Below are 23062 nucleotides of genomic sequence, written 5' to 3' on the forward strand. Positions count from 1 at the left end.
AACTGTATTATTTTTCTTCAAACTCATGAGTTATTTTAATATATAATAATTATTATAAAAAATAATCAAAGATGATGCCTAAGAATAAAAAATCTTCATTACCCTTTTAGATAAGTGGGGATGTAATCAAAATAAACCATTTTCTTCACGGAAACGGTACCCTAGTCGCATTAAAGGGGACGCTGTTACAACACCATCCCCACAGTCCCACCTCCATGCTAACATCTGCAACAACAGAGAAAGAAAGAGAGAGAATGAGATCGTGGGTGAGAGGGAAAGAACTAAATCTGGAGACACAAACAGATGTACATATATCCTTGTATATATATAATACCTATACATGAAATAAATACATCAAAATAGAACAACATCAGAGCAGAAAGAACTAAGAAAACTTAAGAAAAAATAGGACAGAAATGGCAAAATAGACAATGAGAGTCACTAAGGAGGGACAAGTGACTAGCATAACAACCAAATAATAATCGCACCACACTTAATTCATAGTAACTGCTCTTTAAAAGTTCTATGCATCTGCCTTTATATAATATGCAATGTCCTAATGGGAATTTATATTTGGAAAGACAACCAAAGAAAAAAAGTTACTTTTTGTAAACAAAAGTAGACCCTACAAACAAACAAAAGTAACATAAAACAGATGAAAATATTGAATACACCATAACAGATGGAAATACTCATCACAAGCTAAAATGACATAGTGAAAACTTATAAGAAATCAAGCTATAGAATCATGCCTTGTGTAGTCATGATAGCAACAAAAAGGATTATGCCAACAGGTTGCACCTTAAAAAAATGCCAAGCTTGATCACTGGTTAGAAGAGATACATACCATCGAGCCTACACCTCGCCTTGCCAAGCCCTGCCACCATCAACATCATCATTAGAGAGAATTAAGGCAGTCTCTTTGATTGATTTCCTAACCTATAAATAAGAGACCAAAAATTGAATGAAAGTTAATAGAAGAATTAATAAACAAATCATCAAATAGCTATATATGAAGATAAAACTCCAAAGTAAATTAGATAAAATATAATCATGTATGAAGACCTGTTGCCATTTTTTCCTTTCTGTTTTATGTGCATCTGGTTGTTTTTTATGCTCTATATTCTGAATTAGTTTTCTATTTCTATTGTTGCTCTTTCCAACTGCTTAGAAAGACCTTAAGGCATTAGTTGATTAATATATACATAAATAAAGAAACCCATGTAAGAAAGCTCAAATACCTTGAACCTGAATATTAATCAAAGAAACTTCCAACATTGAATGTTGCTTTATGCATTTTAATTTCTCATTAAGACCTGGCTAAAAGCATTGAAGCAATCAATACAAAATATTATATTACCACTGTGTCAAAAAGCAATCAGTTGAATATTTATATTAGATGAAATTAGCACATAAATGATCAACTCTTAATAATGGACCCATTCTAAAGATACTTTCATCTTTTACCAAAACATTGATAAGTGCTTATAGTAACTCTTAAAAAACCATATTAATTATCAAAAGCATCAAACAAAGAAGCCTAAATAATATAAATATGCATATAGAAATAGACATGTTCTGTAAAATTATTACTAGGCAGCCACAGAAAAGTCTTCTCCCCATCAATTGTAGGAAGCTTGCTTTTCCCTTTAGTCTTCACCACAGCTGCCATATGACTGCTGCCCTTCTGAAACTCGTTTAATATATCGTACAGTGGCATATCGGCAGGAACTCTGAGTATACAACATACAAATCAACACTGGATACTCTGACTGAATGTATTTTCTGAAAAATAAAAAATTAGTAATTGAAGAGTTAAGCAAACCGTGGTATTCTCCAGATGGAAACGACACTGACTGGAGTCTCTGTTTCAGGTCGTACAGTAAGAAGACTTTTCACCTAACAATAAGAAGAATTGAACAAGTTAAAGAGCAGAGTACAAAGTATGTTACCCGCTGTTAGTTCCTTTGATAAGTCAAATTTAAAATGCATCTAGTATACAAACATCTTCTAAACATTCACATTCTACTATTCTAGCACCCACCAGAAGCAGTCCAATAACGTTCTTCGGATTCCCAGAATAGACAGGAACTCGACTATGCCCCCGAGCAAGAACTTTTCCCATAGCCTCCCTGTGTTATTGAATAAAAGGAGGAGAAAAATGAGAAATACAATAAAAAAATATAATTTTTTTCTGCAACAAACTTCTGCTAAGAAAACAGAAAATAACTGTACGACGAGAAAACACATTGAGCTGTCATGTGATTCAAACATTCCTAACATTTCAATTGCAGCATAAGACATGTTTCAGTAAAACATGGGTCACGCCATTATGATATGCCAGAGCACTGTATGCAAAAATAAAAATAAAATGTACAAACTATCCTCAGTGAAACTTTGTGTAAAAAGGTGACAGAACTATTGACAAGCCAGCAACTAATTGGGATAGTGTTCCTAAGATGATAGGCTAGGAGCCTAGGACTGATATCACAGCTAAAATATCCTTCTTTTAACACAATCTATCACTACAACAACAACAAAACTTTCTATATTTTCTTCTTTTATAAAAAAATAGTTTCTAAGGTCGAGTGACTGAATCTTTGAAAATCAGCTAAAAACAGCATGTAAACAAAAATTGTGAAAACCAGTAAAATCCAATTGACAGAAAGAAAGAACAATGAATTCATGACCAAAACTCACCAGTCCAACTTTGAATTGACATCTAAGGAAAACGTTCATTCAATGGGTGTCATAGCCTCCTCAGCTGTCTGTTTTTTAAGATTTAAAAAAAATTAATAATAGAAAGAAAGTAAGATGCTGATTTTCTAATCATGACACATTATTGCAAGCTTACTATCATATTCAAGTTACAATTTCAGTATGAGCATAAAGAGTGAAATCATTATACATCAAAATGAAACTATAATGACAAGAAAAGTTTCAGAATGCTCTTTAAACCAAAAGATAAGATGACTGGGGAGTAAAGTAAAAAAATCCAAACAACTTTAAAACAGAATATTGAATAAGCGAGCTCGAGAGAGAGAAAGATTTAGCATGAGCACAGAGTTTCAAATAGCTATACTTCAAAATGAAATTACAATTAAAAAAAAAAAGTTTTAGCCTCTTTGGTATAGTTCTAAAGACTCAGAGAGAGAGAGAAGTAGAAGAAGTAAAATAAACTTTCATATTCACCAGGATTTACGTCCACCTCATATAATAGTTGGATATAATACTATAACTGGCATACATGCAAATTAGAAGGAAATGAATGTAAGGAATAATGATATTTCTGTTAAGACCTTACCTTCTCAGTTAAATCTAGTGCCCCACTTATAATTGTTGTCTCGTCATGTGTAAGCTCACCACCCTTGCCCGCTATTATGACAAGATAAGGAAATCAGAACTAATGACAAGATATATCTGTGGTAAATGATAGCAATAATTTGTATTTTCAACTTGTAAAGCTATTCCTTAAGTTAAAGAGCATATTAATTATCCTCAACAGCTTTACTTTACCTCTTGGCTGTGGATGGAGACAAGGACTTTTAACTAAGCTCGCCTAAATAAAGCTTCATTATGTCCTAATACCCAATCCAAAATCTGCATTGTGTATATCTCAAGTCAAAAAATAGATATAAATCCCTTATAATCTGATATCATTAAGAATCCATCGTTTTGCAACCAGATTCCACAGTTTTGCTTTACATTTATGATTTATTTTTAACCACTAAAAAAATACTTAAATTCAATGACTAAAACACCAGTTTAAAATAGTATAGATTAGAGGGTTGATAAATGCAAATTCCAAGTTCACATTTAAATGTTTAAACATCAACTTTCCATTGGAGATTGTACCTTTCCAATTGGGTAGCAAATTATCATCAAAATCCGAACAAGCCAAAAAATTTTGGAACCTACTGCAAGTCCATATCTAGTGCATATATCTTGTGGGATAACCTGATTTAGAAAAACGAATATCAAGTTTCCATCATAATAAGCCAACAAAAATATTGACACTTTACTGTTAAACCAAGCATGAAAGTTAATGGAACAAAAATAAAATACCTCTCCAAAAAATAGAACAAAAGTCACAGAGAGAATTATAGCCACATATTGATTGAACATTTTATCCAAGTAAATTGGAAGGGCCTGCAAATTTGTGAATCACCATATCAAAACATCAATCTGGATTGTGAATACTCGATAAATATATAATCTATGCATAAAATCACATCAAATTCCAAATGCCAATCGAAAAAATTATTCCAACACAAGCATATATATATATATTGATAATATTCAAAATGGTTTTTTGATATTAAATTGAAATCTGAAAAAAAAAAAAAATTATACCTCACAGAGACAAACGGAGGTCTCCAGTTCTTTCTCAAAGCCAGCGGGAGAGAAAAACAAAGAGGGGGGGGGGGGACGAGAGACTCAACGACTACAGCACGGTCGTGGTCGTGGTGTGCTTCAGTTGCGTGAGTACCGGCTTGAGGGAGGCTTCAGCAGGGGTGTGGTTGTGGTGTGTTTCAACGACGCGAGGGTTAGAAAGCCGAGAGAATGTGAGAGAGCGAATGAGAGAAAGAGCAAGGTAGAGCGAATGAGAGAAAGACTGAATGCACTGAGAGATTAGGGATTAGGGATTTGAGACTGAATGCAATGAGAGAAAGACTGGTAGAGATTAGGGAGATTAGGGATTTGAGAGAGGGAGAGGCACACTGTTCTCCTTTGTCAATTTGCTGTTCTCTTTTGTCAATTTCAGGCGGCAAAAAGTGTTTCATTTGCCGCCTAAATTTTTTTTCCCGTGTCTTTTTTTCTTGTCTCCGTATCAATAGCACTTCTAAAATTATGTTATATTTTAATGTAATATTTGAGAAAAATTGTTGTAGTATACAATTCAATCCTCTATTACTGATTCAAAATTAAAGTACGAATTAATTATTGTTTAACCTCTTTAATCATATCTTGTTTTATTAAGTACCTTTAACTTTACTAGTGAATGTTAATCATAAACTGATTTATGAATTTGAGCTCAATAACCTTTCAATTCCAAAAGTCAACCCTTAAGAGAAACATTATTCGATTCCTCTCGGAAATGTATAGATTCCATACCTTTATATTATGTCCCCGACCATCTACATCAATGAGTTCTCAAATTTTTTTTTTCAGCATGATCATTCTGACAAACCATAACGAGTGAATCAAAGAACTCATATGACATAATATAAGAGTTCATAATAACTTCAGGATTAAGATCAATTTGTATATAATCATCTTATTAATATGTTAAATTAATACTTATAGAGTAAAAGATATTATTAAGTATTAATAACATATTGGGTCCTGTTCATGTTTAACCACTTTATACAAAGTACCTCCACTAAGATGTCCTACTACATCAAGAATCTGGATCTAGATTACATGTATTCATAATACTAGTGAACCGTACTTACGATATTTACTCCAAAGATTTCATATAACTTTGTTTTACAACGAACTATTTAAATTCGTTCCCTACAATCTTAATCCCCTCGTACCAATACAAGATTGAAGTCACAATAACGAATTTGAATTTTTTTTAATATTAATATAATATTATTCTAATAATAATAATAAACAATAAACATATGCTAAAATTCATTTCATAAAAATTGTTCAATACGTATGCTTTAAAAGGAATTAATCCCAACAGGAATACCTCCGGGACCTTGGGGAGGAGGTCGCCTCCTGGCCGCTAGGCTGCTAGCGACTGTGGGAGACATTATCGGGAGTAGACCTCCTCGGTGATGGGCTCAACTGAGAAAGAAAAATGTTGCCCATCTCTCTCAGAGTCAATCGACAACTTCAGTTCTAGTAAGCTATCTTCAACTTATATGGTAACTTGGTCTATAATTTTACCCACATATTATTGACATTTATTGCTCATTATGTTTGCAAATGGCCCTCCTCACTATCCAACAAAGTGAGGTTGTGAATGGGTTGATATGGGACACCCAACGCCTTCACGAGAAGCTCCAAAACTATACTGCCTTGGTGAACAAGGCTGAAGAGAAGCTAGCCCAGCTAAAAGGTAATGGAATTATTCCTCCCAATGAGGCAAAGAAGTTGGCCTAGTCTTTCACAGAGGTCGAGCATGCGTGAGACAACAAGAAAGCTCTTCGGGAGGCTGCCAAGAAAGAGTTGGCCATGGCCCGGGAGAAGATCGCCTATAATTTGGAGAAGACTCTTCATGAGGTTACCGAGAAGGAGCTTGCCGAGGCCCGGACTAAAATTATTTCCATGGAGAAAGATAAATCCAATCTCATCCACCAGAAGAAGACTTTAAAGGCGAGGATCGACACCCAAGTGGCTTGGGTGGCTGAGGTGATAAAGGAGAGCAAGGCAGAGGTCATAGAATAGCGCGAGCTGTCCAACTCGGTCAGTATGGACACTATTTTCAATGTGTGGCTCTGCAATCGAGACTTGTACCTGAGCTACCTTTGGGATGATGAAGCCTATGTCCGAGGCCTCTATGAAGAGAGCTTGAAGGCCGAAGAGGCTCTTAAGAACAGTGTTTTGACCACTCCCGAGCCTATTGGCCTCGAGAATGTCGTTGTCACTACTGTCGAGCTACCCCCGGGTCCTAAGATGCTCCCACTAGTGGTGATGGGTCGCCCCCACAATAGTTTTATCCATTTTTTGTGTATGTATTTTTTGTTATAGGTCTTCGGGCCTTTATAGTTCAAACTTGATATTTCTCGCACTCCCTAGCTCTTTGTACCTAAATTATAATGTAATATATAACTCATTTTACTTACATGTATATTCTTTTGATTTAGTCAATTATTTTTCATGATTTTTACATGTAATTTTTGCGCTGAGGCTTTGCGACATTCTCAGGCTCCCGTAGTGTAGGTTGAAATCATTGTAGCTTGACTGTGTCTAGGTTTTAGGAAACTTTACGTCTAAATCTTTTAAGTATTTGAGTGACCATTATCATTAGGGCTTTTGTTGCATCTAATTCTACTAGGTTTCTTCGTGTATACCGTTACACACTCCAAACCTAGGCTTGCACCTTTGCGCATATTTTGAGTATTTGGGTGCTTATCTGTCTGACACTAAGGCCTCAGGATGCGCTTAGGTCTTGTAGTACCATTACTCAAATTTTCTTAGCCTTAGTTCATTCTTTTCTCAACTCTAAGGTACCCCATTCAGGTTCCTCTTATCCGTGTTGACCTAAGTATTTAATGGTACGATTAGATCCATTACTTTTCGCATTGATTTCGAGTCCTAAGACACCATAGTTGCGAGCATACGCCGGTTAGAGACCATGTTTAAGATCTGGCATACCTATTACTGAAATTAAGGTTCTTGAAACGTTCTAAGGTACCTCTTTCAGGTGTCTTTTATTTAAGTCCTTCTTAGGTCTTGCCTGCTAGAACTGTTTCTTTTGAATGATTCGAGCCCTACTCATCTTCGTCCCCAAGTGATTAGAGATTAATAATCTGTGATCACTTTTCTTGGGTGTTTGGGCAAGTCACATACGGTGCCATTATTGACGCGTAATTTAAGCAATATCTTCCTGAAATAACTCATATCGTGTTTTAGGACCATACAATTTTCATTAAGTTCTACTCATTGTTTGTTACATAATAAAACTGAAAAAGTAAATTGCTGGAAGTAAAAATAGTACAAAAGCTTGCTCAAATTTTCACTGGTAATACCGGCAAAGGTGCTCAGCATTCAAGGCACGTGGTATCAATTCTCCATTCAACTTGGTCAGGCTGTATGTCTTTCGCCTAACAACTTCTTCAACTTGGTAATGTCCTTCCCAATTGAGGCTCAACACTCCCACTCCTGGATCTTTATTAGTAGCTAAGAGCACCCATCTAAATTGTTCTTAATGATGCTATCAAATCAAGAATCAAGTGTCTCTCCCTAAATTGTGTACATAACTCTTCCCAAATTATTCTCAAATCTCCCCTAAGCAAACTAGCTCTTGATCCCAAAGCCTAATAATTGTCTCCACAGGCTGCCTTAATGATACCCTCTCCACTAATGTTGACAAATACCAAACCAAAGATCAATAGGATGTTATCAAGCTTGTAATGTAAGGATTAGGTAAAGGTGGTTAAAAGAGAAAGCATTTTTTTTGGCTCAAATCACCCTAATAGCACCTCAATCTTCTTAGGACCAAAGTAAGGGCTTACAATCACTCCCCATAGAATACCCCATACAATTTGAATATCATTCTTTCCATGATTCATTATTAAAAACAAACAAAGAAAGAAACATATTACCGAAACTATACTTTACTGTTTTTTTAGATAAGATGCTACACCCCTAAACTTAATTGCAAACTTTATTTGTACATTTAAAAAAAAAAAAAATCATGGGAGTGCACTTTTTTCTTTGCACATACACTAGTTTTTTTTTTTCAATTTTTTTTTTGTATATATAAATGCAAATATAAAAGCAAGAGACACAAGAAAAGACACACTCTCCCTCAAACTTAAAAATCAACATTGTACCCAATGTTTAAAACAAGAAAGGAAAATAATGGAAATTCTCACCAAGATTCCACTCAACAAGAATTACGCTGATCTCACCCTCTCTTATTGTGCAACAATCAAAATATAATCTAGAAATACCAAAGTGCGCAAGGGTATGGTGTAATGATGTGTATATAACTAGGCTAATGTATGGAAAAGAAAAAAAAAATGATCAATTAAGCTCAAAAGGGTGACTATGGATAAAAAGTATAGCATGGTTGGCTCGAAAGGATCAAATAGTCCAAAGATGGCCTAAATCATGTCCTTAGTTTAGTGATGTCTAGGATTTCGTCTCAAAGGAACCACTAAGAAATTCTAGAAACTTAGGCTCTCCCAAAAGTCTAGCTAGTTATAAGGGCTCAAGAAAAAAATGGTCAAGCTATGCACACAAAATAGGGATCAACACTATCATTATAAGTTTTCAAACTCCATTAACACTCAAGTACTATTAGTAAATCACACAACAAGAGGCAAATGAATGGATTTTATTTTTATTTTTATTTATGTAATTGGTTCATCATCGAGCCCCAAAGTTAAGCACCACTAAAAGCAATACAATTTCCTCTCAAAGCACACGCAAAACATATAAACTAAAAAATATATAAAATACTCAATTAACTAAGCATGAACAGAACATACAAGAATAAAAAAACATCCACACCTGCAAACTTCAAGAGGTGCAATTCCTACTCAACACAAACAACATTCACAAAACATAACAACAACACATTAGCAATGAGTAACACCAACACAAACGACATGAAAAACAATGAGCAACAACACAATCAGCAGAACAGTTAATCAAAATAGTAAAAAAAAATGGAAAGTTGAGTTGATAAATGCTCATTTCAAAATTTCCCCAAATCCACAACTAGATGAATGATTTTCTCGAGTGTGGAGGACTTTGATATGATTCTAGAAGGGAGATACAGGGAAGGTGGACAGCTTGACTCCAACTCGAGTGTTGATACCGAAGGCTAGTCCCTCGGTAGTGACAGGTCAGCTTTCTAGTGCTGGCACTCCTTTTACTATATTGATTGACTGTGGTGCTACACACTCATTTGTTTCTAGTAAGGTGATTGATAGGCTGTGTAGACCTAGTGAGTATTGTGTTTCAAGGTTTGGGACTATTTTGCCTACAGGGGAACTGGTGGTATCTAGGAGGTGGATTAGAGCACTGCCAGTGATAGTTGATGGTAGGGAATTATCAATAGATTTGATTGAGTTGAGTATGGAGGACTTTGATATGATTCTAGGTATGGATTGGTTGGTTAGATATGGAGCTACCATTGACTGCAGGAAGAAGATGGTGACTTTTGAGCCAGAGGGCAAGGATCCCTTTGTTTTTGTGGGAGCAGTGCATGGACCCCGCGTGCCCAGGATATCGGCGTTGAGAGCCAGAGACTTGTTACAAGGTGGATGTATAGGTTTCCTGGCTAGTGTGGTGGATACCACCAGAGTTTCACCAGTGGGACTGGAGGAGACCAGATTGGTTTGCGAGTTCTTAGATGTGTTTCCTAAGGACTTGCCAGGGTTGCCGCCACGTAGAGAGATTCTGTTTGTTATTGAGTTGGCACCAAGGACAGAACCAGTGTCGAGGGCACCATATACAATGGCACCATTGGAACTGAAAGAATTAAAAATACAGTTGCAGGAGCTTCTGGATTTGGGATTCATCAGACCTAGTTACATTCCATGGGGTGCTCCAGTGCTATTTGTGAAGAAGAAGGATGGGACTTTAAGAATGTGCATAGATTACAGGGAATTGAACAAGTTGACTATTAAGAATAAGTAACCCCTACCAAGGATTGATGACTTTTTCGACCAGCTGCAGGGTAAGACAGTGTTCTCAAAGATTGATCTTCATCTGGTTATCACCAGCTGAGGATCAAGGATGAGGACATACCGAAGGCGGCCTTCCGAACGTGGTATGGGAACTATGAGTTTCTTGTCATGTCATTTGGTTTGACCAATGCCCCAGTAGCCGTTATGGATCTAATGAATAGGGTGTTCAAGGATTTTCTGGATCAGTTTGTTATTGTCTTCATCGAAGACATCTTGGTGTATTCCAGTTCAGAGACAGAGCACGAGCTTCATCTTCGATAGGTTCTTCAGAGGTTGAGGGAGCATCAGTTGTACGCCAAGTTTAAGAAATGTGAATTTTGGTTACCAGAAGTGATTAAGGTGGATCCATCTAAGGTAGAGGCGGTTAGGGATTGGCCGAGGCCAAGGAATGCCTCGGAGGTGCGGAGTTTTCTTGGTTTGGCAGGTTACTAAAGACGGTTTGTAGAGGGCTTCTCGAAGATAGCAGCACCGATGACAGAATTGACACGGAAGAATTTGAAGTTTATCTGGTCAGACAAGTGCAAAGACAATTTTCAAGAGCTAAAGCAACGGCTTATTACAGTGCCAGTTTTGAGTCTTCCTTTGGGGGAAGGGAAGTTAGTTGTTTACTGTGATGCATCGAGGTTGGGCTTAGGCTATGTGTTGATGCAGAATGAGAAGGTTATAGTATATGCGTCATGAAAACTGAAGGAGTATGAACAGCGGTATCCTACCCATGATTTGGAGCTGGGAGCGGTGGTATTCGCACTGAAGATTTAGCGACATTATCTGTATGGGGAGAAGTGTGAGGTATATACTGACCATAAAAGTCTGAAGTATTTCTTTACGCAGAAGGATCTAAACATGAGACAGAGGCGTTGGCTTGAGTTGGTAAAGGACTATGATTGTGACATTCTTTACCATCCGGGGAAAGCCAATGTGGTGGCAGATGCATTGAGCCGGAGAGGTCCAGGTCAGTTATATAGCTCCATTCAGATCTCAAGAGAGTTAGCTGATGAGATGGTCAGAGCAGGGATAGAGTTGGTGGTAGGCCGGTTGGCCAATATTACTCTACAGTCGACCCTGATAGAGAGGATCAGAGAAGGACAGTTGGCAGATGCTCAGTTACAGAGGATTAGGGAGGATGTCTTAGTGGGAGTAGCTAAGGACTATTCTGTTTCTGAGGTTGGGTTACTTCGGTATCAGGGACGGATATGTGTTCTAGCTAATGAGGGAATTAGATGAGAAATACTAGATGAATCTCATACGATGCCGTACTCGCTGCATCTGGGTACCACGAAGATGTATCAGGATCTACAGATGTTGAATTGGTGGCCCAGGATGAACAAAGATGTGGTGGAGTATGTTGCTAGATGCTTAACCTGTCAGTAGGTGAAAATTGAGCATCAGTGACCAGCAGGGTTGCTTCAGCCTTTGGGTATTCCTAAGTGGAAATGGGAGGACATCACTATGGATTTTGTGGGAGGTTTACCCATAACAGTAGGGCTTCATGACTCGGTGTGGGTGATAGTGGACAGATATACCAAGTCGGCCCATTTTCTTCTAGTGAGATCGACATATACTATGGATCAGTATGCAGAGTTGTATGTGAGGAAAATAGTACGTCTCCATGGGGTTCCTAAGTCTATAGTGTCAGACCGGGATCCTATCTTTAATTCCAAGTTTTGGGGTAGTCTACAGAAGGCTTTGGGGACTCAGTTGAAGTTCAGTACAGCCTTTCATCCTCAGACTGACGGACAATCTGAGAGGACGATTCAGGTGTTGGAGGATATGCTCAGAGCATGTGTGATTGATTTTGAGGGTTCATGGAGTAAGTATCTTCCGTTGATTGAATTTTCATATAACAATAGTTATCAGTCAACAATTGGAGTGGCTCCCTATGAGATGTTGTACGGGAGGAAGTGTAGATCACCCATTCATTGGGATAAGATGAGTGAGAGGAAATATTTGGGGCCAGATATGGTTCAGAGGACAAATGAAGCTATAGAGAAGATCCGAGCTAGAATGCTTGCTTCTCAGAGCAGACAAAAAAGCTACGCTGATCCTAAGCGTAGGGACGTGGACTTCCAGGTTGGGGACCATGTGTTCCTTCGAGTTTCACCTTTGCGAGGGGTGAGGAGGTTTGGAAAGAAGGGAAAGCTAAGGCCTAGATTCATTGGACCATTTGAGATCCTGGAAAGGATTGGTCAGGTGGCTTACAGATTAGCCTTGCCACCATCATTGTCTGGAGTCCATGACGTATTCCATGTTTCTATGCTTCAAAAGTACGTCTCAGATGTAACTCATGTATTAAGGTATGAAGATTTAGAGTTACAGACAGATTTGGCTTATGAAGAGCAACCAGTTCAGATCTTGGATCGGAAAGATAAAGTGTTGCGAAATAAGACGATTCTTCTTGTTAAAGTGTTGCGGAGGAATAGTAAGGTCGAGGAGGCGACCTGGGAGCTCGAGACAGCAATGCGGGATCGATATCCCGAGTTATTCAGGTAAATTTCGAGGATGAAATTCTCATTAGGATGGGATAGTTATAACGACCCAAATTTACTTATAAGGCTTAAGGGCCCCAATTAGTGTGCCGGGAGGGCATAATTGGAATATATGTGATTTAATGATTCAAAGCATGTTATATGACTATTTGAATATTTGAGATGCATGACTATGTGTATTAGTATGCATGTAGGCCCTGAATAGGTTAGAAGGGCATAATCGTAATTTTGGCCCGTTGCGGGAATAACTGTATATATATATGCGATAATTGTTGAGACCACATTTTTATGTGGATACATCTGTGATCTATGACTCGAGACGATCCTAGTGAGCGGTTTAGCGAAAAAGTAACGGCGAGGATTTATACCCGGCTCGGGGCGAGCCTAGGGGTGTACATGGGAATTTAGAGAAAATATCGGCGTTAATTTTGATAATGAGGAATATAGTTGGTGATTAATTAGGTATCGGGAAGTAGGTGGAAAATATTAGAGACACTTGAGGAATTAGCGGGAATTTGGTAAAATGACCAAAATGCCCCTAAGTGGATTAACGGATTTAGAATTAAAGGGGAGGGCATTATGGTCATTTGGCTTTTAAGAGATAGGTATTATTGAGAGGCTTTATGCTCAGTCGAGTTTGTAGAGTAAAATAGAAGTTTGAAAAGAAGAAAAAAGAAGGAAAGAAAAGAAAGAGAAAGAAGGGAAGGAAGGCAAGGTCAGTTTAGGCTTTCTCCACCATTTTCTTGAGGGTTCTTGGAGTAAAATTCAGAGGAGAGCTAGATCAATCTGAGCCATAAGGTTTGTGAGTTAGGCTTGAAGAATTGGCAAGGGTTTAGCAAGAACAGACCTTCCACTTGAGGTAAAACTTTGAAGTTTCTTCAGTTCTGGTTTTAATTTTTAACTAAGGTATCTAAGCTGAATTGATGGGGAATTCTAGGGAATTGGAGCCATGGATTTGAGGAGGAGGAGGCCAAGGAAGAGTAGAGGGTATCCTAGCATCAACTCTCCAGCTAAAGGGATGGAACTTTGGCTTCAACTCTGTGATTTCTTTGGTTCTGCTGAGTTTCTGAGTTTAGGATCAACTATGGTGAATTTGGAGATTATGGATGCATGTGCTTGGGTTTTGAGTATTTGGGATGCTTGGGATGAGTGGAGTATGTTAATAAGCTTGTTTTTAAGTTTGGTTGGGGATTGGAAGAGTTTTGGTAAGGGTTGGCTCGAGGAAATCGCAGGAAGGAAAAATGTTGTATTGGCTGTCTGTGACTAGCGCTACACCGCTAGACTTTGGGCGCTGTAGCGCTAGGCCAACCTTTCTGAGGGTGTTTTGGTTCTGCTTATAGCACTGTAGCGCCCTCCTTAGAGCGCTGTAGCGCTACCCTATTTTCAGAAAGGGGTTTTTGAGTTATTTTCAAGGGTTTTTGCCCGGGGGTTCGGGATTCGATTCCACCACCCCGTTTGGTGGAATTAGAGCTTCCCGAGGGCTCGGGATTGGTCTCGAGGTTAGGTTTTGGACTTGAGGTTTGGTGATGATTGTGATCTATGGTTGTGATTAGGTGAGCGCTAGGGCTCAAGGGGGATCGTGCTCAAAGATCACAGCGAACAAAGCTAACGAAATTAAAGGTAAGAAAACTGCACCCGGTTATATGTTTGTGATGGGACTAAGCGCTTTCGATATCTGTATAATGTCAATTATGGTATTATGCCATGGGACATGTGATAGCGGGCTACGGGTGCCATACACCATATTTGCACACAAAGCGCGGCTTGGCCACTGGTAGCCAAGGACAGCTTTATATTCACTGAGCTCGGTTTAAGCGGGCCGAAGTCAGTGGGATAACGGAGGGTGGGGCTTGAGGGCGCTAACCCTAGTTATCATTTTTAAATTGGTATATGATATGAGTTGATATGTTTAGTATGCTGAATACTTGGTTATTCTGAATGTTTATATGGTTGAGAACATGTTTATGCGATATGAGATATTGAATTGTCTGTTGATTGCTTATGCTCTGTTTTTGTGTTTTCTTGCTGGGCCTTGGCTCACGGGTGCTACGTGGTGCAGGTAAAGGCAAAGGAAAGTTGGACCAATCCTGAGATGGAGAACTGCGGGGTTGAATGTACATAGCCAGCTGTTCGGTCGCCATGGCCGAGGAGTGGATCAGAACAGAGATTGCCTAACTGTCTATTTTGCCTTAATATGGCTAATACTATATTTAATTGTCGAATCTTTTGTAAATGGTTTTAATTTTATTATTTTTGGGATCCCATGTAAACAAGAAATGTTTCTTTATGAGAAATGTGACTTTTAAGACCAAAATATTTTAACCCTAGTTCCGTTGTAGTTTCAGTAACACGTTCTTAATTAAATGACTTGATTAGCAAGTCTAGCACTTTTATAAACACACAGTGTAACGGTCTTGGCTATCCAGGGTGTTACAAAAGTGGCAAGAAGATTGAAGTTGAACGACCTCTGAAGGAGCAATCAGCAATAAAGAAAAATGATCAATGATGTGAATCCCTGAAATTTGCAACAGAGGCTAAATCTGGAATTTGCAATGGACTCACTGAAATGCATTGAAAAATTAGAGACCCAAATAGAAGTGGAAATGTGGAAAATATTTCGAGATAATGGGTCTATGAGATGATCAGGTCTGTGGTTTCTGTGCAAGGGAAAAAATGAAGGTTGGGCTCTCATCTCGACTGGGTTTAGGGGGACAGTGGCGCGTCTGGGGTTGAGTGTGACTGGAATCGTGCATGGGTGATGAAATTATGCCTAGGAGGTGTGGATTGGAGCTGGGTTCGTGGCTGCGCGGCTCAGAGTTCTGGGTTCATGGGAGCTCACGGATGTGCTAGGTTTGCTCAGCCTGGTGGTTCGTGGATGGTGGGGCAGTGAGGGTTGTGATTTAGGTTGGGGGGACGTGTTGAAGTGAAGGTGGTGATGGTGATATGGGGTGGCGGTTGGAAGTGAAGGTAATGCTGGTGAGTGAAGAAGCGGCTAGGGCTTGAAGTTGATGGGAAGAAGATGAAGACAAAGATCGTGCTAGATATTGGGGTTTTTTATTCTTGTGTTGTGTCACTTAGTAGGTTTTGACACATCGAGCAACACATCACAGATCTCTCTGCCTAAAACCACCAAAATGCCCTGAACATGTTGTGCACTTAGCCTATATTGTTGCAGCATTTTCTCGCAGCATTACAACCCAAAATTTCAAGATTACTTTCTTTAGCTCCCTACCTTTTTTTTGTTCACCTACCACACCTCCAAAACATTCCAAAACTCGATTTTTTCACTCTAAATCACCATCTTTCTGAGCCTAACTCCTGCACCATAAAATGCAACACCAAAGACCAAGTGAAAGAAGATCGAGAAAACAAGGAAAACCATTTTTTTAATAAACATAAAAAAATATTCAATAAAGGAAATACAATGAACTTAATTAAATTACTAAAACAAAACTAAAAAAAGTTTATAAACTTAGGTTTCCTCCCAAGAAGCGCTTGATTTAAAGTCGTCAGCTTGACTTTGTTGAAAATGACTCATCAAAGAGCAGATTTTGCTGACAAAGAGTGGCATAAGCCTTCACATATAGGTCTTCATTGTGGACACCCTCAAGCTTGGTGAGAAGTGGGATTGAAGGGCTCATGTACTCAACTCGACTTGCTTTTGATGAATGAGTTTGGTGGACACAAAGATACGATGCTATTGATGGTCGAGGAGGTGGTGGCCAAAAAGGTTCTTCATATGTGTATGCTTCCATGACTAGTGGCTTCCAAAGTTGAGAATCAAGGACTTGTTGTTCTATGAAGTGGGCTCCTTTTACCGCTCAAAATTTTCCAAAATCGTCTCTAATTCTTCACTACTTCTCAAAATGACCTCCTCACTTTGTTCATTTCCCCTTGCATTTTCCATATCACTAAACAACTCTTTGTCCAATAACTCAATTTGAATCTCCAACTTCTTCAAGGATGCATCTTGGCTCTTAATCAAGGCATCATTTTTAGCCATAAACTTCATCATCAATGCCTCCAATGAACTTGATTGAGCCACTTGGTGTGGTTCCTCTTCTATGATTAATTCATGAAAATGCAGATTCTCCTCATTTGGCCCTCGAGTTCAAGTGTCAAAAGTCGGCTCCATATTGTTGTAATTGCTCTCCCATACATGGTTGGTCATAGAACAATTCCAATTCCACCATTCATTGTATTCCGCCATGTCTTCCAACATCTAATAGGCTTCATCCATGGATACTTGGTAAAAATTGGTGGTATCATCTTCTCTTTCTACCCATTCTCTTGTTGTGGCATTCAACCCATTAAGAAAGACTTAAAGTTGAGGTTCTTTGGAGAAATTGTGATATGGGAACCTCATTAGCAACTCCCTGTATCTCCACCATGCTTTTTACAAAGGTTCCAAGTCATGTTGAATGAAATTCAAGAGGACTTATTGATGTGACATCTTAAGCACCTCTCAAGAAATCAACAAACAAAAGCGTAAAATAGAACAAGAAAAAAAATAAGAGACCAAATTGAAAAGCTATTAATTTCAACAAACAAAATTTCACTAAATTCAATCCCAGACAACGAAACCAAAAACTTGTTGTAAAATTAATTAGCAATATAAATGTGCAAGTGTACACAGTCGGCAAGGTAGTGCCTCAGAATTTTACTTAGTTAGATAATATTATCTTGTAGTATTTTTAATTTTCGTGATATTGGTCCAAGCCGAGAATTTTTTTGGAAACTCGTAAAGCTAGCTATGAGTTTTATAAGTTTAGCCTATACTTTAGAAATATTAATTTTATCATAAGGTTTAATTAATGTAGTTGGTCCTAAAAATATTATTTATTATATCCTAAGATTCAAATAGAATAGTTAAGAATGTGACATTTGTCATATGTACATTTATTAAGGATTTAATGATTTTAGATGAATAAAAATAATCAAGGATAAATATAAAGGTAAAAATAAGCCTAGGAAATCTAGAACCGTCCCTCAGATGCTAGGCTCTCGTATTAATCAGTTAAAGTGGTTTAAAAAATGTTTAGTGTGCTTAAAACGTGCAAAAACATGGTTTAGTACGTAGGCATAAGTCGATATATCACAGCTATAGGGGCGATATATCGCCTATACTGATATGGAAAAACATGTCGACTTTGAATGATTGAAACCACAGACCCTCGACAAAACAGGGTGGCGATATATCGCCTATAGTGGGCAAATATCGGCTGTGTGTGCCAATTATGAATCTCAGTGAAATCCAAAGCTAGAATCAGTCCTCAACAGCTTGGACTTGTTCTTAAACGATTTTGATCGAGTTTTGAGCACTTGTTAAGCAGAAAGAGCCATTTTTATTCATTTTAATGGGAGTTAGTTTCACTCCTTGAATTCTATAAATAGGATCCTTCACGCAGTCATTTGCATCATTTTTCAAACACTTCTCAGAGCCTCCAAGCTGTCATTTTCGTTCTAGAGAGAAACACTAGGGTTTTGGGGATAAAGCTTTCAAATTTAAGCTTTTCTAAACACATGGGAAGTAAGTTATAGTGTGATTTCAGTGTTTGTGGTATAGATTGAAGATCTAACTATCTTAGGTACTCAATTTTTTTGAAACTTAAGATTTTCGGAGTTTCCAATCCCCCACTTGTCTCAAATATCTCAATTTTGGTAAGGAAAATAAGTTAGATTTTTATGTGATGTGTGTTTGTATATTTTTTTTATGTCTTTAGTCACTCGGGATATATGGTTGCTTAGATAGAAAACCCTAAGACTTTTATTGTTATCGTAGACTATAGTTGTGTCTAAACCTACCTCTAAAATAATAGTTAAAATAAGAGGACTATAACGATTTTTATCACATACTACGATAATGAGTTAATGGCCATTAATATTGAAGTCTATTTTATGTTTTATGTTTTAGTATTTTTTTTTCTTACTGGGCATTCAGCTCATTCATTTTTATTTAGATTGTGTAGGAAAATGAACATGAAAGGTGGGACAAATCCGAGGCAGCTTTGGCTTGTGTATCAAACGAGGAACTAAAGAAATGAACCGATGAGATCGATCGAGGATGACATTGTTATTTTTGAGTCTTTTAAATTATGTCTTTTAAGTTTCTGCACTTAGTACTTTGAAATATGTAAATTTTAATTAAAGATTTTGTTTCCTTTATTATTTTATGTATGAACAATGGGAACCCGTATGTAACGCCTTGGATAGCCAAGACCATTACACTGTGTGTTTATAAAGTGCTAGACTTGCTAATCAAGTCATTTAGTTAAAAGCGTGTCATTGAAACTATAAAGGAACTAGGGTTAAAATGTTTTGGTCTCAAAAGCCACATTTTCATTAAGAAACATTTTCTGTTTGCACGGGATCCCAAAAATACCAAGTTTAAAGATCGTTTACAAGAAACATAAAGTTTAAATACAATATCAAGCCATATTAAGGCAAAACAGATAGTTAGGCAATCTCAGTCCTGATCCACTCCTCGACCATGGCGATCGAACAGCTGGCTATGTACATTCATCCCCGCAGCTCTCCATCTCAGGGTTAGTCCAGCTTGCCTTTGCCTTTACTTGCACCACGTAGCACCCATGAGCCAAGGCCCAGCAAGAAAACACAACAACAGAGCATAAGCAATCAACAGACAAGTCAGAATCTCACATTGCATCACAAGTTCTCAACCATATAATCATTCAGTATAATCAAGTATTCAACATACTAAACATATCAACTCATATCATATATCACTGCACAAATGATAACTAAGGCTAGCGCTCTTAGGCTGCTCCCTCCGTTATCCCACTGACTCCGGCCCACTTAAACCGAGCTCAGTGAATATTAAGCTGTCCTCGGCTACATGTGGCCAAGTCGCGCCTTGTGCGCAAATATTTTGTACGGCACTCTTAGGCCGCTTTTACATGTCCCATAACATTCAAACTTTACCCTTATTTAATTTAATCCTCAAAAATACTTAATCCTTAATTACCATTCATAACATGTGCTTAAAATCCTATTGGTTGATATCTAAACCTTATAATATAACAAATACTATCCTTAATATCAGTCATATAATCAAACCTTAGGTTATACTTAATATTCTTAAACTATAGGTTAAACTTAGAAAATCTATAAGTACTACTATGAGTGTCCAAATAATTCCCGGTCTGAACCAAAAATCCATAGTAACAAAGATAACACTAAACATACTATAATACTACTAACAATTAGCTAAGTAAAGTTCTTGGACTCTACAAATTCTTGCTCTTTTAGTATAATTTAATTGGGCTCAAACCCTTGGTCTTTCCGTCCAAGATTTTTTATACTCTCTTGCGCTAGTTTTGGCCATCAAATTGAATTAGGTGTTAATTTTTCTTACATTAAAGCTTTATTACTTAATTTTTTTGGCATCTCTTTCTCATGTTGGATGAAAGAAATATTTCCACATATTTGTAATTTAATCTCAATAATGATGATGTTTTCTTTCTAATTGAAGTTTTATTTTTTTTTTAAAAATCTCAATAATGATGCAATTTATTTTGAAAAAAAAAAACTTTGGTGGTACACATAGAACCTCCAAAAGATGCAATTGTTGGTGATGCATTTATGAATGGTTACAACATTTAGTTGACATTTTTTTATATTTTAAATAGTATAATAAAGAGAAGTGACTTGTGAATGATGAGCATGATTTTGACTATAAATATGTACCACTTCTGATCCAAAATGGAAGTAATAATTAAAAAGGCAAAAAAAATTGAGAAAAAAAAATAGATTTCACCTATCTAGAAAGAGGTTTTCATGGAGTACTCTAGAATTCATTTATGGATTCGTTGTATTTTGAAGGTAATTTGTCAAATAGAATATCGATTAAAAAACTTCAAGATTTATTGGGAAGGTCATTTGGCCAAATTTGACTAGACTAATGGGGAGAGATTGAAATTGGATGGGACTAGATTATATTACACTGACTTATTTATGTATAATACTGAATTTGGTGCAATATAGGACTAAATACATAATAAAATAACTTGCCACACTTTTATTTAATAAATAATTAAAGATAAAAAATAATACATTTAAATAATAAAAAACATGTATAAATTAAGGGCACTTCTTAAGTCCCTCAGTTCCTTTGAGAGAACTTACTCCTTCAGTGAATGTGAGCCGTCGGATGTGTCCACTTTTTTTGTTGAACGACTAGATTTAATCTGAAGGCTTTGGTTGTGCAAAAATATTGAAATACCCCACATTTGGTCCCTTTAACTCAGCCCTTAACTTTATTTTTTTCTTCAAAAAAACTTATGAAAACAGAATCAGTTTGTTTCCCTCCCCCGACTAACCGAACAAGATTATTCCCCTCCCCCGACTCTGATAAGAGACATTATTTGAAGAATAAAAACCCCCCATGATGAATATTTGTATTGGGTTCTTGGATTGAATTGAAACTCGGGGCGTTGTTGGCTTGGTCGACAAGTTCGTGGGGTTTTTTTTTTTAATGTTCGCTTTCGTGTAACTCATTCCCTCCCTTGAGTTATCATTCAAGTTTTCTGAAGCCGAATTTCGTAAGGAATAAGTGGAGTGGCTTTGCAGTTTTGGGTTGAAGGAAGGGTCGTTTATTAGCTGGGTCGACATTTTCTTGGGGCTTTAGTGTTTGGGTTCATGTAGTTGTTCTATTCATGGTGAGTTTCCTCTAACCGATTTTTTGATTATACATTATGATTTTTTTAGTATGTAATTTGTATGGCAATACACAAAATTTCAAAGTTGGGATCTTTAGTGTTCGGCTTTGGGGAAGAGTTCTTGTTTTTTTTTTTTTTATAAAAAAATTGGACTTTATGTTTGAAGTTGAAGATTGATTTGCTTAATTTGAGAATGGTAAGATGATTCCAAGAAAAAATGAGAGAGGGGTAGGGGTGGGTTGCTTGTGAACTGATAATATAGGAATAGTTGTAATAAGATTGAAACTTGGACTTTTAAAAGAAATTTGAAAAAATATCTATGTAAGCTTGAGTGAACTATATATCAGTTGTGCCTCATTATGTTTACTGTGAAATGCACACTTTTTTAGGCTTGAGTTACGCTTACGCAGAGTATTTTATGTTGTGCTTGGATTTTATGTTGTGGGTTTTCAATTAAATTTGGTGTAAGATAAGAAGAGGGAAGAAACCAGAGAGATGATGATGGTGCAAGCGAGGTTTTTTTTTGTGGTGAGTGCTTTATCGAAGGAATAGCTTGAGAAGGTAATGTAAGTGAAATCTGAGATAATGTTGATTTTTTAAAAAAAATTTATGGTTTATTGAGTTTGTTATGTAACTTTGTTGAACTAAATGTATGAAACTTGTACCATGATGTTGATGTATAAGAATGTGGCAGGACTTCTCCTATTTATGATTGCACTATAGGTTTGTCTAGATAAATGAGATGTTAATCGAATTTTTCAACATGTTTTTGTTCCCTTTATTCAATTAGAAAAAATATCTTTCTGTTTCCCAAGTTATTATTTGAATTCTGAACTATGTTGTCTCTTTTTGTTGCAGAGGTCCATAGAATGCTCTAGCCCTTGTCTCATCTTTATTGTTGTTGACCACATATATCTAATGTATTAAAGATTTGGGTTTGTGCTTTTACTTGAACTTTGTACTTGGATTAAGTCATCTAAATATTTGTAAAGTTTTAATGTAAGCATGCTGATAAAAGAAATGACATGCCTTTATTGGTAGCTTGGAATATTAACTTGAAGACACACACACCTACTTAGGTACATACGTCAAAATTGATCACTATGGGAGTAACTTATGGTAGTGGTTATGATTTATTATAAATTGAGTAAATAGCATACCATTTTTCCATTTCTTTATTTTGCTTTTGATAAGTACATGCTACTTGAGCAATGATCTTTGAAACGTTACTTAAGCTAACTTGTTACGTAAACTAGTTAGTAATGCAATGTACTTGGCATTTGTACATTTAAGAGTACAATCTAGTTTATTTCTCTTTTACTTGGTATATCATTGAGAAATAAATTGCTCTAGATTTCTAAAGTGGATGTTGGAATGAGGCCGTTGATATTTTCTTCGTTGCTAATTGTAGAATTCTTTGATTGGTGAAATATTTTCCATATTGAAATGAAATTATTAATTTGTATTTTTTTTTATTATTTTACTTATGTTTCATGTGTCAAGTTATCGTCAGGTGCTG

At 36.9% G+C, this 23062-nt stretch overlaps 1 pseudogene; it reads right to left on the minus strand.

Annotated features, from left to right (window-relative positions):
- Window positions 1–183: 183 nt before the first annotated feature.
- LOC133832169 (DUF21 domain-containing protein At4g14240-like) lies at window positions 184–16868 on the minus strand (annotated as a pseudogene).
- Window positions 16869–23062: the final 6194 nt, after the last annotated feature.

This window comes from Humulus lupulus, chromosome 4 (assembly GCF_963169125.1).
Source record: "Humulus lupulus chromosome 4, drHumLupu1.1, whole genome shotgun sequence".
Lineage (NCBI taxonomy): Eukaryota > Viridiplantae > Streptophyta > Magnoliopsida > Rosales > Cannabaceae > Humulus > Humulus lupulus.